Source organism: Hyla sarda, chromosome 7 (assembly GCF_029499605.1).
Source record: "Hyla sarda isolate aHylSar1 chromosome 7, aHylSar1.hap1, whole genome shotgun sequence".
In the NCBI taxonomy this organism is placed as follows: Eukaryota; Metazoa; Chordata; class Amphibia; order Anura; family Hylidae; genus Hyla; species Hyla sarda.
In genome coordinates this window covers 123,200,973-123,217,250 of record NC_079195.1, presented here as the reverse complement: position 1 = coordinate 123,217,250, position 16,278 = coordinate 123,200,973, and the positions used below count along the sequence as shown (strand labels likewise).

Sequence of the window (16,278 nt, the reverse complement as noted above, 5' to 3'; positions counted from 1 at the left end):
GAGTGTTCCGACCTCCGCTCCCGGGACCTACTGAGATCGTGACCCTGGTCCCTGGACTGGAGGAGGGGTGGTCGGAACACTGGGGCAGTAAATAGGCATACAGCCTCCAGCCATACACTGTATATGGCTGGAGGCTGTATGTCTGTGGGGGAACTGCAGAGGCGGCCCTTCCATTAGGCCACCTAAGGCCTCGCACTGGTGGGGGCCTCGCTCTGGCCCCCACCCTTTCATTGGTGGTGATCGGCAGCAGGAGTAAGGAGGAAGAAGAACTGGGGGAGTAGATGGCCTCTGTGTAAGGTAACTAAGAGAGTGAATGGGGGGCATGTAGTGGCACTGCCTACATTGTCAATGCTTTTTGGCTGCCCAGCCTGGCACATAGATTGTAGGAATCACAGCATTACATACCTTGTGTTACGCCGAGCGCTCCGGGTCCCCGCTCCTCCCCGGAGCGCTCGCTTCACTCTCCCCGCGGCAGCGCTCCGGTCACGTCCTCTGACCCGGGGCGCTGCGATTCCGCTGCCAGCCGGGATGCGATTCGCGATGCGGGTAGCGCCCGCTCGCGATGCGCACCCCGGCTCCCCTACCTGACTCGCTCTCCGTCTGTTCTGTCCCGGCGCGCGCGGCCCCGCTCCCTAGGGCGCGCGCGCGCCGGGTCTCTGCGATTTAAAGGGCCACTGCGCCGCTGATTGGCGCAGTGGTTCCAATTAGTGTGTTCCTGTGCACTTCCCTATATCACCTCACTTCCCCTGCACTCCCTTGCCGGATCTTGTTGCCTTAGTGCCAGTGAAAGCGTTCCTTGTGTATTCCTTGCCTGTGTTTCCAGACCTTCTGCCGTTGCCCCTGACTACGACCCTTGCTGCCTGCCCCGACCTTCTGCTACGTCCGACCTTGCTTTTGCCTACTCCCTTGTACCGCGCCTATCTTCAGCAGCCAGAGAGGTGAGCCGTTGCTAGTGGATACGACCTGGTCACTACCGCCGCAGCAAGACCATCCCGCTTTGCGGCGGGCTCTGGTGAAAACCAGTAGTGGCTTAGAACCGGTCCACTAGCACGGTCCACGCCAATCCCTCTCTGGCACAGAGGATCCACTACCTGCCAGCCGGCATCGTGACAGTAGATCCGGCCCTGGATCCCGCTGAAGTTCCTCTGCCAGTTGTCGCTGACCTCACCACGGTGGTCGCCCAGCAGTCACAACAGATAGCGCAACAAGGCCAACAGCTGTCTCAACTGACCATTATGCTACAACAGTTACTGTTACGCCGAGCGCTCCGGGTCCCCGCTCCTCCCCGGAGCGCTCGCTACACTCCTCTCACTGCAGCGCTCCGGTCGGTTCCACGGACCCGGGGCGCTGCGATACCGCCTCTGGCCGGGATGCGATTCGCGATGCGGGTAGCGCCCGCTCGCGATGCGCACCCCGGCTCCCGTACCTGACTCGCTCTCCGTCAGTTCTGTCCCGGCGCGCGCGGCCCCGCTCCCTAGGGCGCGCGCGCGCCGGGTCTTTGCGATTTAAAGGGCCACTGCGCCGCTGATTGGCGCAGTGGTTCCAATTAGTGTTTACACCTGTGCACTTCCCTATATCACCTCACTTCCCCTTCACTCCCTCGCCGGATCTTGTTGCCTTAGTGCCAGTGAAAGCGTTTCCTTGTGTGTTCCTAGCCTGTGTTCCAGACCTCCTGCCGTTGCCCCTGACTACGATCCTTGCTGCCTGCCCCGACCTTCTGCTACGTCCGACCTTGCTTCTGTCTACTCCCTTGTACCGCGCCTATCTTCAGCAGCCAGAGAGGTTGAGCCGTTGCTAGGGGATACGACCTGGTCACTACCGCCGCAGCAAGACCATCCCGCTTTGCGGCGGGCTCTGGTGAAAACCAGTAGTGACTTAGAACCGATCCTCTAGCACGGTCCACGCCAATCCCTCTCTGGCACAGAGGATCCACTACCTGCCAGCCGGCATCGTGACAGTAGATCCGGCCATGGATCCCGCTGAAGTTCCTCTGCCAGTTGTCGCTGACCTCACCACGGTGGTCGCCCAGCAGTCACAACAGATTGCGCAACAAGGCCAACAGCTGTCTCAACTGACTGTTATGCTACAACAGTTACTACCACAGCTCCAGCAACCATCTCCTCCGCCAGCTCCTGTACCTCCCCCGCAGCGAGTGGCCGCTTCTGGACTACGACTATCCTTGCCGGATAAATTTGATGGGGACTCTAAGTTTTGCCGTGGCTTCCTTTCCCAATGTTCATTACACTTGGAGATGATGTCGGACCAGTTCCCCACTGAAAGGTCTAAGGTGGCTTTCGTAGTCAGCCTGCTGTCTGGAAAAGCCCTGGCTTGGGCCACACCGCTCTGGGACCGCAATGACCCCGTCACTGCCTCTGTACACTCCTTCTTCTCGGAAATTCGAAGTGTCTTTGAGGAACCTGCCCGAGCCTCTTCTGCTGAGACTGCCCTGTTGAACCTGGTCCAGGGTAATTCTTCCGTTGGCGAGTATGCCGTACAATTCCGTACTCTTGCTTCTGAATTATCCTGGAACAATGAGGCCCTCTGCGCGACCTTTAAAAAAGGCCTATCCAGCAACATTAAAGATGTTCTGGCCGCACGAGAAATGCCTGCTAATCTTCATGAACTTATTCACCTAGCCACTCGCATTGACATGCGTTTTTCCGAAAGGCGTCAGGAGCTCCGCCAAGATATGGACTCTGTTCGCACGAGGCGTTTCTTCTCCTCGGCTCCTCTCTCCTCTGGTTCCCTGCAATCTGTTCCTGTGCCTCCCGCCGTGGAGGCTATGCAGGTCGACCGGTCTCGCCTGACATCTCAAGAGAGGACACGACGCCGCATGGAGAACCTCTGCCTGTACTGTGCTAGTACCGAACACTTCCTGAGGGATTGTCCTATCCGCCCTCCCCGCCTGGAAAGACGTACCCTGACTCCGCACAAAGGTGAGACAATCCTTGATGTCCACTCTGCTTCTCCACGTCTTACTGTGCCTGTGCGGATGTCTGCCTCTGCCTTCTCCTTCTCTTCTGTGGCCTTCTTGGACTCTGGATCTGCAGGAAATTTTATTTTGGCCTCTCTCGTCAACAGGTTCAACATCCCAGTGACCAGTCTCACCAGACCCCTTTACATCAATTGTATAAACAATGAAAGATTGGACTGTTCCATACGTTTCCGCACGGAGCCCCTTCTAATGAGCATCGGATCTCATCACGAGAGGATTGAACTTTTGGTCCTCCCCAATTGCACCTCGGAAATTCTCCTTGGACTTCCCTGGCTTCAACTTCATTCCCCAACCCTGGATTGGTCCACTGGGGAGATCAAGAGTTGGGGGCCCTCTTGTTCCAAGGACTGTCTAAAACCGGTTCCCAGTAACCCTTGCCGTAACTCTCTGCTTCCTCCAGTAACCGGTCTCCCTAAGGCCTATATGGACTTCGCGGATGTTTTCTGCAAAAAACAAGCGGAGACTCTACCTCCTCACAGGCCTTATGATTGTCCTATCGACCTCCTCCCGGGCACTACTCCACCCCGGGGCAGAATTTATCCTCTCTCTGCCCCAGAGACTCTTGCCATGTCTGAATACGTCCAGGAGAATCTAAAAAAGGGCTTTATCCGTAAATCCTCCTCTCCTGCCGGAGCCGGATTTTTCTTTGTGTCCAAAAAAGATGGCTCTCTACGTCCTTGCATTGACTACCGCGGACTTAATAAAATCACGGTTAAGAACCGCTACCCCTTACCCCTCATCTCTGAACTCTTTGATCGCCTCCAAGGTGCCCACATCTTTACTAAATTGGACTTAAGAGGCGCCTATAACCTCATCCGCATCAGAGAGGGGGATGAGTGGAAAACAGCATTTAACACCAGAGATGGACACTTTGAGTATCTGGTCATGCCCTTTGGCCTGTGCAACGCCCCTGCTGTCTTCCAAGACTTTGTTAATGAAATTTTTCGTGATCTGTTATACTCCTGTGTTGTTGTATATCTTGATGATATCCTAATTTTTTCGGCCAATCTAGAAGAACACCGCCAGCATGTCCGTATGGTTCTTCAGAGACTTCGTGACAATCAACTCTATGCTAAAATTGAGAAATGTCTGTTTGAATGCCAATCTCTTCCTTTTCTAGGATACTTGGTCTCTGGCCAGGGACTACAAATGGATCCAGATAAACTCTCTGCCGTCTTAGATTGGCCACGCCCCTCCGGACTCCGTGCCATCCAACGTTTTTTGGGGTTCGCCAATTATTACAGGCAATTTATTCCACATTTTTCTACCATTGTGGCTCCTATTGTGGCTTTAACCAAAAAAAATGCCGATCCCAAGTCTTGGCCTCCTCAAGCGGAAGACGCCTTTAAACGACTCAAGTCTGCCTTCTCTTCGGCTCCCGTGCTCTCCAGACCTGACCCATCTAAACCCTTCCTATTGGAGGTTGATGCCTCCTCAGTGGGAGCTGGAGCTGTCCTTCTACAAAAAAACTCTTCCGGGCATGCTGTTACTTGTGGGTTTTTTTCTAGGACCTTCTCTCCGGCGGAGAGGAACTACTCCATCGGGGATCGAGAGCTTCTAGCCATTAAATTAGCACTTGAGGAATGGAGGCATCTGCTGGAGGGATCAAGATTTCCAGTTATTATTTACACCGATCACAAGAACCTCTCATACCTCGAGTCTGCCCAACGGCTGAATCCTCGTCAGGCCAGGTGGTCTCTGTTCTTTGCCCGATTTAATTTTGAAATTCACTTTCGGCCTGCTGATAAGAACATTAGGGCCGATGCTCTCTCTCGTTCCTCAGATGCTTCTGAAATTGAACTCTCTCCTCAACACATCATTCCTCCTGACTGCCTGATTTCCACTTCTCCAGCCTCCATCAGGCAAACTCCTCCAGGAAAGACCTTTGTTTCTCCACGCCAACGCCTCGGAATCCTCAAATGGGGTCACTCCTCCCATCTCGCAGGTCATGCGGGCATCAAGAAATCTGTGCAACTCATCTCTCGCTTCTATTGGTGGCCGACTCTAGAGACTGATGTGGTGGACTTTGTGCGAGCCTGCACTATCTGTGCCCGGGATAAGACTCCTCGCCAGAAGCCCGCTGGTTTTCTTCTTCCTCTGCCTGTTCCCGAACAACCTTGGTCTCTGATTGGTATGGATTTTATTACTGACTTACCCCCATCCCATGGCAACACTGTTATTTGGGTGGTCGTTGATCGATTCTCCAAAATGGCACATTTCATCCCTCTTCCTGGTCTTCCTTCAGCGCCTCAGTTGGCTAAACAATTTTTTGTACACATTTTTCGTCTTCACGGGTTGCCTACGCAGATCGTCTCGGATAGAGGCGTCCAATTTGTGTCTAAATTCTGGAGGGCTCTCTGTAAACAACTCAAGATTAAATTAAATTTTTCTTCTGCATACCATCCTCAATCCAATGGACAAGTAGAAAGAATTAACCAGATCTTGGGTGACTATTTACGACATTTTGTTTCCTCCCGCCAGGATGACTGGGCAGATCTTCTACCTTGGGCCGAATTCTCGTATAATTTCAGAATCTCTGAATCTTCCTCCAAATCCCCGTTTTTCGTGGTGTACGGCCGTCACCCTCTTCCCCCCCTCCCTACCCCCTTGCCCTCTGGTCTGCCCGCTGTGGATGAAATTTCTCGTGATCTTTCCATCATATGGAGAGAGACCCAAAATTCTCTCTTACAGGCTTCTTCACGCATGAAGAGATTCGCGGATAAGAAAAGAAGAGCTCCTCCCATTTTTTCCCCTGGAGACAAGGTATGGCTCTCCGCCAAATATGTCCGCTTCCGTGTCCCTAGCTATAAGTTGGGACCACGCTATCTTGGTCCTTTCAAGATTTTGCGCCAGATTAATCCTGTCTCTTACAAACTTCTTCTTCCTCCTTCTCTTCGTATTCCTAATGCCTTTCATGTTTCTCTTCTTAAACCACTTATCATTAACCGTTTCTCTCCCAAATCTGTTCCCCCCACTCCTGTCTCCGGCTCCTCGGACATCTTCTCCGTCAAAGAAATTTTAGCATCTAAAAAGGTCAGAGGGAAAACCTTCTTTTTAGTGGATTGGGAGGGTTGTGGTCCTGAAGAGAGGTCCTGGGAACCTGAGGACAATATCCTGGACAAAAGTCTGGTCCTCAGGTTCTCAGGCTCCAAGAAGAGGGGGAGACCCAAGGGGGGGGGTACTGTTACGCCGAGCGCTCCGGGTCCCCGCTCCTCCCCGGAGCGCTCGCTACACTCCTCTCACTGCAGCGCTCCGGTCGGTTCCACGGACCCGGGGCGCTGCGATACCGCCTCTGGCCGGGATGCGATTCGCGATGCGGGTAGCGCCCGCTCGCGATGCGCACCCCGGCTCCCGTACCTGACTCGCTCTCCGTCAGTTCTGTCCCGGCGCGCGCGGCCCCGCTCCCTAGGGCGCGCGCGCGCCGGGTCTTTGCGATTTAAAGGGCCACTGCGCCGCTGATTGGCGCAGTGGTTCCAATTAGTGTTTACACCTGTGCACTTCCCTATATCACCTCACTTCCCCTTCACTCCCTCGCCGGATCTTGTTGCCTTAGTGCCAGTGAAAGCGTTTCCTTGTGTGTTCCTAGCCTGTGTTCCAGACCTCCTGCCGTTGCCCCTGACTACGATCCTTGCTGCCTGCCCCGACCTTCTGCTACGTCCGACCTTGCTTCTGTCTACTCCCTTGTACCGCGCCTATCTTCAGCAGCCAGAGAGGTTGAGCCGTTGCTAGGGGATACGACCTGGTCACTACCGCCGCAGCAAGACCATCCCGCTTTGCGGCGGGCTCTGGTGAAAACCAGTAGTGACTTAGAACCGATCCTCTAGCACGGTCCACGCCAATCCCTCTCTGGCACAGAGGATCCACTACCTGCCAGCCGGCATCGTGACAGTTACTACCACAGCTTCAGCAGTCATCTCCTCCGCCAGCTCCTGCACCTCCTCCGCAGCGAGTGGCCGCTCCTGGGATACGCTTATCCTTGCCGGATAAATTTGATGGGGACTCTAAGTTTTGCCGTGGCTTTCTTTCCCAATGTTCCCTGCATCTGGAGATGATGTCGGACTTGTTTCCCACTGAAAGGTCTAAGGTGGCTTTCGTAGTCAGCCTTCTGTCCGGAAAAGCCTTGTCATGGGCCACACCGCTCTGGGACCGCAATGACCCCGTCACTGCCTCTGTACACTCCTTCTTCTCGGAAATCCGAAGTGTCTTTGAGGAACCTGCCCGAGCCTCTTCTGCTGAGACTGCCCTGTTGAACCTGGTCCAGGGTAATTCTTCCGTTGGCGAGTATGCTGTACAATTCCGTACTCTTGCTTCAGAATTGTCCTGGAATAATGAGGCCCTCTGCGCGACCTTCAAAAAAGGCCTATCCAGCAACATTAAAGATGTTCTGGCCGCACGAGAAATTCCTGCTAATCTACATGAACTTATTCACCTAGCCACTCGCATTGACATGCGTTTTTCCGAAAGGCGTCAGGAACTCCGCCAAGATATGGACTCTGTTCGCACGAGGCGTTTCTTCTCCTCGGCTCCTCTCTCCTCTGGTCCCCTGCAATCTGTTCCTGTGCCTCCCGCCGTGGAGGCTATGCAGGTCGACCGGTCTCGCCTGACACCTCAAGAGAGGACACGACGCCGTATGGAGAACCTCTGCCTGTACTGTGCTAGTACCGAACACTTCCTGAGAGATTGTCCTATCCGTCCTCCCCGTCTGGAAAGACGTACGCTGACTCCGCACAAAGGTGAGACAGTCCTTGATGTCTACTCTGCTTCTCCACGTCTTACTGTGCCTGTGCGGATGTCTGCCTCTGCCTTCTCCTTCTCTACAGTGGCCTTCTTGGACTCTGGATCTGCAGGAAATTTTATTTTGGCCTCTCTCGTCAACAGGTTCAACATCCCGGTGACCAGTCTCGCCAGACCCCTCTACATCAATTGTGTAAATAATGAAAGATTGGACTGTACCATACGTTTCCGCACGGAGCCCCTTCTTATGAGCATCGGATCTCATCATGAGAGGATTGAACTTTTGGTCCTCCCCAATTGCACCTCGGAAATTCTCCTTGGACTTCCCTGGCTTCAACTTCATTCCCCTACCCTGGATTGGTCCACTGGGGAGATCAAGAGTTGGGGGTCCTCTTGTTCCAAGAACTGTCTAAAACCAGTTCCCAGTAACCCTTGCCGTAACTCTGTGGTTCCTCCAGTAACCGGTCTCCCTAAGGCCTATATGGACTTCGCGGATGTTTTCTGCAAAAAACAAGCTGAGACTCTACCTCCTCACAGGCCTTATGATTGCCCTATCGACCTCCTCCCGGGCACTACTCCACCCCGGGGCAGAATTTATCCTCTCTCTGCCCCAGAGACTCTTGCCATGTCCGAATACGTCCAGGAGAATCTAAAAAAGGGCTTTATCCGTAAATCCTCCTCCCCTGCCGGAGCCGGATTTTTCTTTGTGTCCAAAAAAGATGGCTCCCTACGTCCTTGCATTGACTACCGCGGTCTTAATAAAATCACGGTTAAGAACCGCTACCCCTTACCCCTCATCTCTGAACTCTTTGATCGCCTCCAAGGTGCCCACATCTTCACTAAATTGGACTTAAGAGGCGCCTATAACCTCATCCGCATCAGAGAGGGGGACGAGTGGAAAACGGCATTTAACACCAGAGATGGACACTTTGAGTATCTGGTCATGCCCTTTGGACTGTGCAACGCCCCTGCCGTCTTCCAAGACTTTGTCAATGAAATTTTTCGTGATCTGTTATACTCCTGTGTTGTTGTATATCTGGACGATATCCTAATTTTTTCTGCCAATCTAGAAGAACACCGCCAGCATGTCCGTATGGTTCTTCAGAGACTTCGTGACAACCAACTCTATGCCAAAATTGAGAAATGTCTGTTTGAATGCCAATCTCTTCCTTTTCTAGGATATTTGGTCTCTGGCCAGGGACTACAGATGGATCCAGACAAACTCTCTGCCGTCTTAGATTGGCCACGCCCCTCCGGACTCCGTGCTATCCAACGCTTTTTGGGGTTCGCCAATTATTACAGGCAATTTATTCCACATTTTTCTACCATTGTGGCTCCTATCGTGGCTTTAACCAAAAAAAATGCTGATCCCAAGTCCTGGCCTCCTCAAGCAGAAGACGCCTTTAAACGACTCAAGTCTGCCTTTTCTTCGGCTCCCGTCCTCTCCAGACCTGACCCTTCCAAACCCTTCCTATTGGAGGTTGATGCCTCCTCAGTGGGAGCTGGAGCTGTTCTTCTACAAAAAAATTCTTCCGGGCATGCTGTCACTTGTGGTTTTTTCTCTAGGACCTTCTCTCCAGCGGAGAGGAACTACTCCATCGGGGATCGAGAGCTTCTAGCCATTAAATTAGCACTTGAGGAATGGAGGCATCTGCTGGAGGGATCAAGTTCTCCTGTTATTATCTACACCGACCACAAGAACCTCTCCTACCTCCAGTCTGCCCAACGGCTGAATCCTCGCCAGGCCCGGTGGTCTCTGTTCTTTGCCCGATTTAATTTTGAGATTCACTTTCGTCCTGCCGATAAGAACATTTGGGCCGAATTCTCGTATAACTTCAGGGTCTCTGAGTCTTCCTCCAAATCCCCATTTTTCGTGGTGTACGGCCGTCACCCTCTTCCCCCCCTCCCTACTCCCTTGCCCTCTGGTCTGCCCGCTGTGGATGAAATTTCTCGTGACCTTTCCATCATATGGAGAGAGACCCAAAAATCTCTCTTACAGGCTTCATCACGCATGAAGAAGTTCGCGGATAAGAAAAGAAGAGCCCCCCCCGTTTTTTCCCCTGGAGACAAGGTATGGCTCTCCGCTAAATATGTCCGCTTCCGTGTCCCTAGCTACAAGTTGGGACCACGCTATCTTGGTCCTTTCAAAATTTTGTGTCAAATTAATCCTGTCTCTTATAAACTTCTTCTTCCTCCCTCTCTTCGTATCCCTAATGCCTTTCACGTCTCTCTTCTCAAACCACTCATCCTCAACCGTTTTTCTCCCAAATCTGTTCCTCCCACTCCTGTTTCCGGCTCCTCGGACATCTTCTCGGTCAAAGAAATTTTAGCTGCCAAAAAGGTCAGAGGGAAAAAATTTTTTTTAGTGGACTGGGAGGGTTGTGGTCCTGAAGAGAGATCCTGGGAACCTGAGGACAACATCCTAGACAAAAGTCTGCTCCTCAGGTTCTCAGGCTCTAAGAAGAGGGGGAGACCCAAGGGGGGGGGTACTGTTACGCCGAGCGCTCCGGGTCCCCGCTCCTCCCCGGAGCGCTCGCTTCACTCTCCCCGCGGCAGCGCTCCGGTCACGTCCTCTGACCCGGGGCGCTGCGATTCCGCTGCCAGCCGGGATGCGATTCGCGATGCGGGTAGCGCCCGCTCGCGATGCGCACCCCGGCTCCCCTACCTGACTCGCTCTCCGTCTGTTCTGTCCCGGCGCGCGCGGCCCCGCTCCCTAGGGCGCGCGCGCGCCGGGTCTCTGCGATTTAAAGGGCCACTGCGCCGCTGATTGGCGCAGTGGTTCCAATTAGTGTGTTCCTGTGCACTTCCCTATATCACCTCACTTCCCCTGCACTCCCTTGCCGGATCTTGTTGCCTTAGTGCCAGTGAAAGCGTTCCTTGTGTATTCCTTGCCTGTGTTTCCAGACCTTCTGCCGTTGCCCCTGACTACGACCCTTGCTGCCTGCCCCGACCTTCTGCTACGTCCGACCTTGCTTTTGCCTACTCCCTTGTACCGCGCCTATCTTCAGCAGCCAGAGAGGTGAGCCGTTGCTAGTGGATACGACCTGGTCACTACCGCCGCAGCAAGACCATCCCGCTTTGCGGCGGGCTCTGGTGAAAACCAGTAGTGGCTTAGAACCGGTCCACTAGCACGGTCCACGCCAATCCCTCTCTGGCACAGAGGATCCACTACCTGCCAGCCGGCATCGTGACACCTTGTTATGCTGCACATGCTCTACAAGCGCCATCCTGCTGTCAGGTCCTAAAGCAGGGGAAGGATCCTCAGAGCACAGCAGCCTGCTAGCATGAAACATGAGAGCAAAGTAGGAGGAGAACTGTCTGTGCCCCCTCCTCCACATGACTTCATCCTGAGGTCAGAGGTCTTGACTCCTGACCCCCAGCACTGGAAGCCATATGAGGATCCTGTCAGCATCTCAGAAAGTGTATGTGCATTTATAGTTAGGGTATGTGCATTTATAGTTAGGGTATGTGCATTTATAGTTGGGGTATGTGCATTTATAGTTAGGGTATGTGCATTTATAGTTAGGGTATGTGCATTTATAGTTAGGGTATGTGCATTTATAGTTGGGGTATGTGCATTTATAGTTAGGATATGTGCATTTATAGTTAGGGTATGTACATTTATAGTTAGGGTATGTACATTTATAGTTAGGGTATGTGCATTTATAGTTGGGGTATGTGCATTTATAGTTAGGGTATGTGCATTTATAGTTAGGGTATGTGCATTTATAGTTAGGGTATGTGCATTTATAGTTGGGGTATGTGCATTTATAGTTAGGATATGTGCATTTATAGTTAGGGTATGTACATTTATAGTTAGGGTATGTACATTTATAGTTAGGGTGTGTGCATTTATAGTTGGGGTATGTGCATTTATAGTTAGGGTATGTACATTTATAGTTAGGGTATGTACATTTATAGTTAGGGTATGTGCATTTATTGTTAGTGCATGTACATTTATAGTTAGTGTATGTGCATTTATAGTTAGGGTATGTACATTTATAGTTAGGGTGTGTGCATTTATAGTTGGGGTATGTGCATTTATAGTTAGGGTATGTACATTTATAGTTAGGGTATGTACATTTATAGTTAGGGTATGTGCATTTATTGTTAGTGCATGTACATTTATAGTTAGTGTATGTGCATTTATAGTTAGGGTATGTACATTTATAGTTAGGGTATGTACATTTATAGTTAGGGTATGTGCATTTATTGTTAGTGCATGTACATTTATAGTTAGTGTATGTGCATTTATAGTTAGGGTATGTGCAATTATAGTTAGGGTATGTGCATTTATAGTTAGGGTATGTACATTTATAGTTAGGGTATGTACATTTATAGTTAGGGTATGTGCATTTATTGTTAGTGCATGTACATTTATAGTTAGTGTATGTGCATTTATAGTTAGGGTATGTACATTTATAGTTAGGGTATGTACATTTATAGTTAGGGTATGTGCATTTATTGTTAGTGCATGTACATTTATAGTTAGTGTATGTGCATTTATAGTTAGGGTATGTGCAATTATAGTTAGGGTATGTGCATTTATAGTTAGGGTATGTACATTTATAGTTAGGGTATGTACATTTATAGTTAGGGTATGTGCATTTATTGTTAGTGCATGTACATTTATAGTTAGTGTATGTGCATTTATAGTTAGGGTATGTGCATTTATAGTTAGGGTGTGTACATTTATAGTTAGTGTATGTGCATTTATAGTTAGGGTATGTACATTTATAGTTAGGGTATGTACATTTATAGTTAGGGTATGTGCATTTATTGTTAGTGCATGTACATTTATAGTTAGTGTATGTGCATTTATAGTTAGGGTGTGTACATTTATAGTTAGTGTATGTGCATTTATAGTTAGGGTATGTACATTTATAGTTAGGGTATGTACATTTATAGTTAGGGTATGTGCATTTATAGTTGGGGTATGTGCATTTATAGTTAATGCATGTACATTTATAGTTAGTGTATGTGCATTTATAGTTAGTGCATGTACATTTATAGTTAGTGTATGTGCATTTATAGTTAGGGTGTGTGCATTTATAGTTAGGGTGTGTACATTTATAGTTAGGGTATGTGCATTTATAGTTAGGGTATGTGCATTTATAGTTGGGGTATGTGCATTTATAGTTAGGGTATGTACATTTATAGTTGGGGTATGTGCATTTATAGTTATGGTATGTGCATTTATAGTTGGGGTGTGTGCATTTATAGTTAGGGTATGTACATTTATAGTTAGGGTATGTACATTTATAGTTAGGGTATGTGCATTTATAGTTAGCGTATGTGCATTTATAGTTAGGGTATGTGCATTTATAGTTAGGGTATGTGCATTTATAGTTGGGGTATGTGCATTTATAGTTATGGTATGTGCATTTATAGTTAGTGTATGTGCATTTATAGTTAGCGTATGTGCATTTATAGTTAGGGTGTGTGCATTTATAGTTAGGGTATGTGCATTTATAGTTAGGGTGTGTGCATTTATAGTTAGTGTATGTGCATTTATAGTTAGGGTATGTACATTTATAGTTAGGGTATGTGCATTTATAGTTAGTGCATGTACATTTATAGTTAGGGTGTGTGCATTTATAGTTGGGGTATGTGCATTTATAGTTAGGGTATGTACATTTATAGTTAGGGTATGTACATTTATAGTTAGGGTATGTGCATTTATTGTTAGTGCATGTACATTTATAGTTAGTGTATGTGCATTTATAGTTAGGGTATGTGCATTTATAGTTAGGGTATTTACATTTATAGTTAGGGTATGTGCATTTATAGTTAGGGTATGTGCATTTATTGTTAGGGTATGTGCATTTATAGTTGGGGTATGTGCATTTATAGTTAGTGCATGTACATTTATAGTTAGTGTATGTGCATTTATAGTTAGGGTGTGTGCATTTATAGTTAGGGTGTGTACATTTATAGTTAGGGTATGTGCATTTATAGTTAGGGTATGTGCATTTATAGTTGGGGTATGTGCATTTATAGTTATGGTATGTGCATTTATAGTTGGGGTATGTGCATTTATAGTTGGGGTATGTGCATTTATAGTTAGTGCATGTACATTTATAGTTAGTGTATGTGCATTTATAGTTAGGGTGTGTGCATTTATAGTTAGGGTGTGTACATTTATAGTTAGGGTATGTGCATTTATAGTTAGGGTATGTGCATTTATAGTTGGGGTATGTGCATTTATAGTTAGGGTATGTGCATTTATAGTTGGGGTGTGTGCATTTATAGTTGGGGTGTGTGCATTTATAGTTAGGGTGTGTACATTTATAGTTAGGGTATGTACACTTGTGTATAGGTGTGTGTATCTATATACATATGGATGGATGGATGTGTGTATGTATTTGTCTTTTTAGGCATCCATGGTACTGTAATTGCCAGGCTGGGTTTACACTTGCATTGGGGCCTCCATCACTGCATAGAGGGCTATTTTGTCTAGTAATATTCCAGGCACCTTGCCAGAAACCTGCAGAGCCTGTGTAGACCTGGGGGGTCACCATTATATGGACCAGTGTTTTCCGACCAGGGTGCATCAAGCTGTTGCAAAACTACAACTTGCTGCCAGGGCATGCTGGGAGTTGTAGTTTTGCAACAGCTGTAGGCACCCTGCTTGGGAAACACTGATATGGGATCTACATGTGGGATATTGGTCTGTATTTAGTATTATCCTGTCACTATATAGTGGTAATTGGAGTGGTCATATTGTGGCTCAAATATTTGTAATAGTGGTGATATTGGTGATCCTAATCTGTGTACAGTGGTTATTGTTATTTTTTTACTGATGTAGTAATATGTCATCCTGATATGGAGGTGTTAATTTGCTAGTAAATCCTTGAGAGTGGCAAAACATACACTGTGCGTATCACTGTTTTACACTGTCTTACATTCACCTTGGGGGTGGGGGTGGACTGGGTGCTGCCCACCCATGCAACGCCATAACAGTTCATCAGCAAGGGCCTCATGTTTAAGCCACCTCGGATTTGGATTTAACTAAAATACAAAAGCTTGTGAATGCTATGCCCTATTATCCCCCATATGCACAGTGGCATCACAGTACTAGTACACCCTGTACTGTGACATGACTTTGCACGTTATCCCTGTACTGTGACATCATTGTGTGTATTATTATCCCTGTACTGTGACTTCACTGTGTATTATCCCTGTACTGTGACATCACTGTGTGTATTATCCCTGTACTGTGACATCACTGTGTGTATTATCCCTGTACTGTGACATCCCTGTGTATTATCCCTGTACTGTGACATCCCTGTGTGTATTATCCCTGTACTGTGACATCCCTGTGTATTATCCCTGTACTGTGACATCACTGTGTGTATTATCCCTGTACTGTGACATCACTGTGTGTATTATCCCTGTACTGTGACATCACTGTGTATATTATCTCTGTACTGTGACATCACTGTATGTATTATCCCTGTACTGTGACATCACTGTGTGTATTATCCCTGTTCTGTGACATCACTGTGTATTATATCTGTACTGTGACATCACTGTGTATTATCCCCTGTACTGTGACATCACTGTGTATTATCTCTGTTCTGTGACATCACTGTATATTATCCCTGTTCTGTGACATCACTGTGTGTTATCCCTGTACTGTGACATGACTGTATATTATCTCTGTTCTGTGACATCACTGTATATTATCCCTGTTCTGTGACATCACTGTATATTATCCCTGTACGATGTCACTGTGCACATTAACACTACTATGAAATCACTGTGTGTATTATCCCTGTACTTTGAGGTCACTCTGTATATTAACCCTGTACTGTGAGATCACTATCTCTATTTTCTCTGTACTGTGACATCACTGTGTGTATTATCACTGTACCGTGATGGCACTGTGTGCACATTAACCCTCTGGTGTGACATCACTGTTCATATGCATATCAACCCTGTACTGTGACATCACTGTGCATAATAACACTGTTCTTTGAGTGAGTACAGGGTTGATTTGCACAGTGATGTCACAGTACAGGGATAATACACACAGGGATGTCACAGTACAGGGATAATACACACAGTGATGTCACAGTACAGGGATAATACACAGTGATGTCACAGTACAGGGATAATACACAGTGATGTCACAGTACAGGGATAATACACAGTGATGTCACAGTACAGGGATAATACACACAGGGATGTCACAGTACAGGGATAATACACACAGTGATGTCACAGTACAGGGATAATACACAGTGATGTCACAGTACAGGGATAATACACACAGGGATGTCACAGTACAAGGATAATACACACAGTGATGTCACTGTACAGGGATAATACACAGTGATGTCACAATACAGGGATAATACACACAGTGATGTCACAGTACAGGGATAATACACACAGTGATGTCACAGTACAGGGATAATACACACAGTGATGTCCCAGTACAGGGATAATACACACAGTGATGTCCCAGTACAGGGATAATACACACAGTGATGTCACAGTACAGGGAAAATACACACAGTGATGTCACAGTACAGGGATAATAC

General features: G+C 48.2%; 1 long non-coding RNA gene across 2 annotated transcripts in view; it reads right to left on the bottom strand.

The window, feature by feature from the left end:
• The window catches only part of LOC130282423 (uncharacterized), a 47,898-nt gene that overhangs the window by 19,221 nt on the left and 12,399 nt on the right, over nucleotides 1-16,278 (bottom strand). The window lies entirely within an intron of this gene.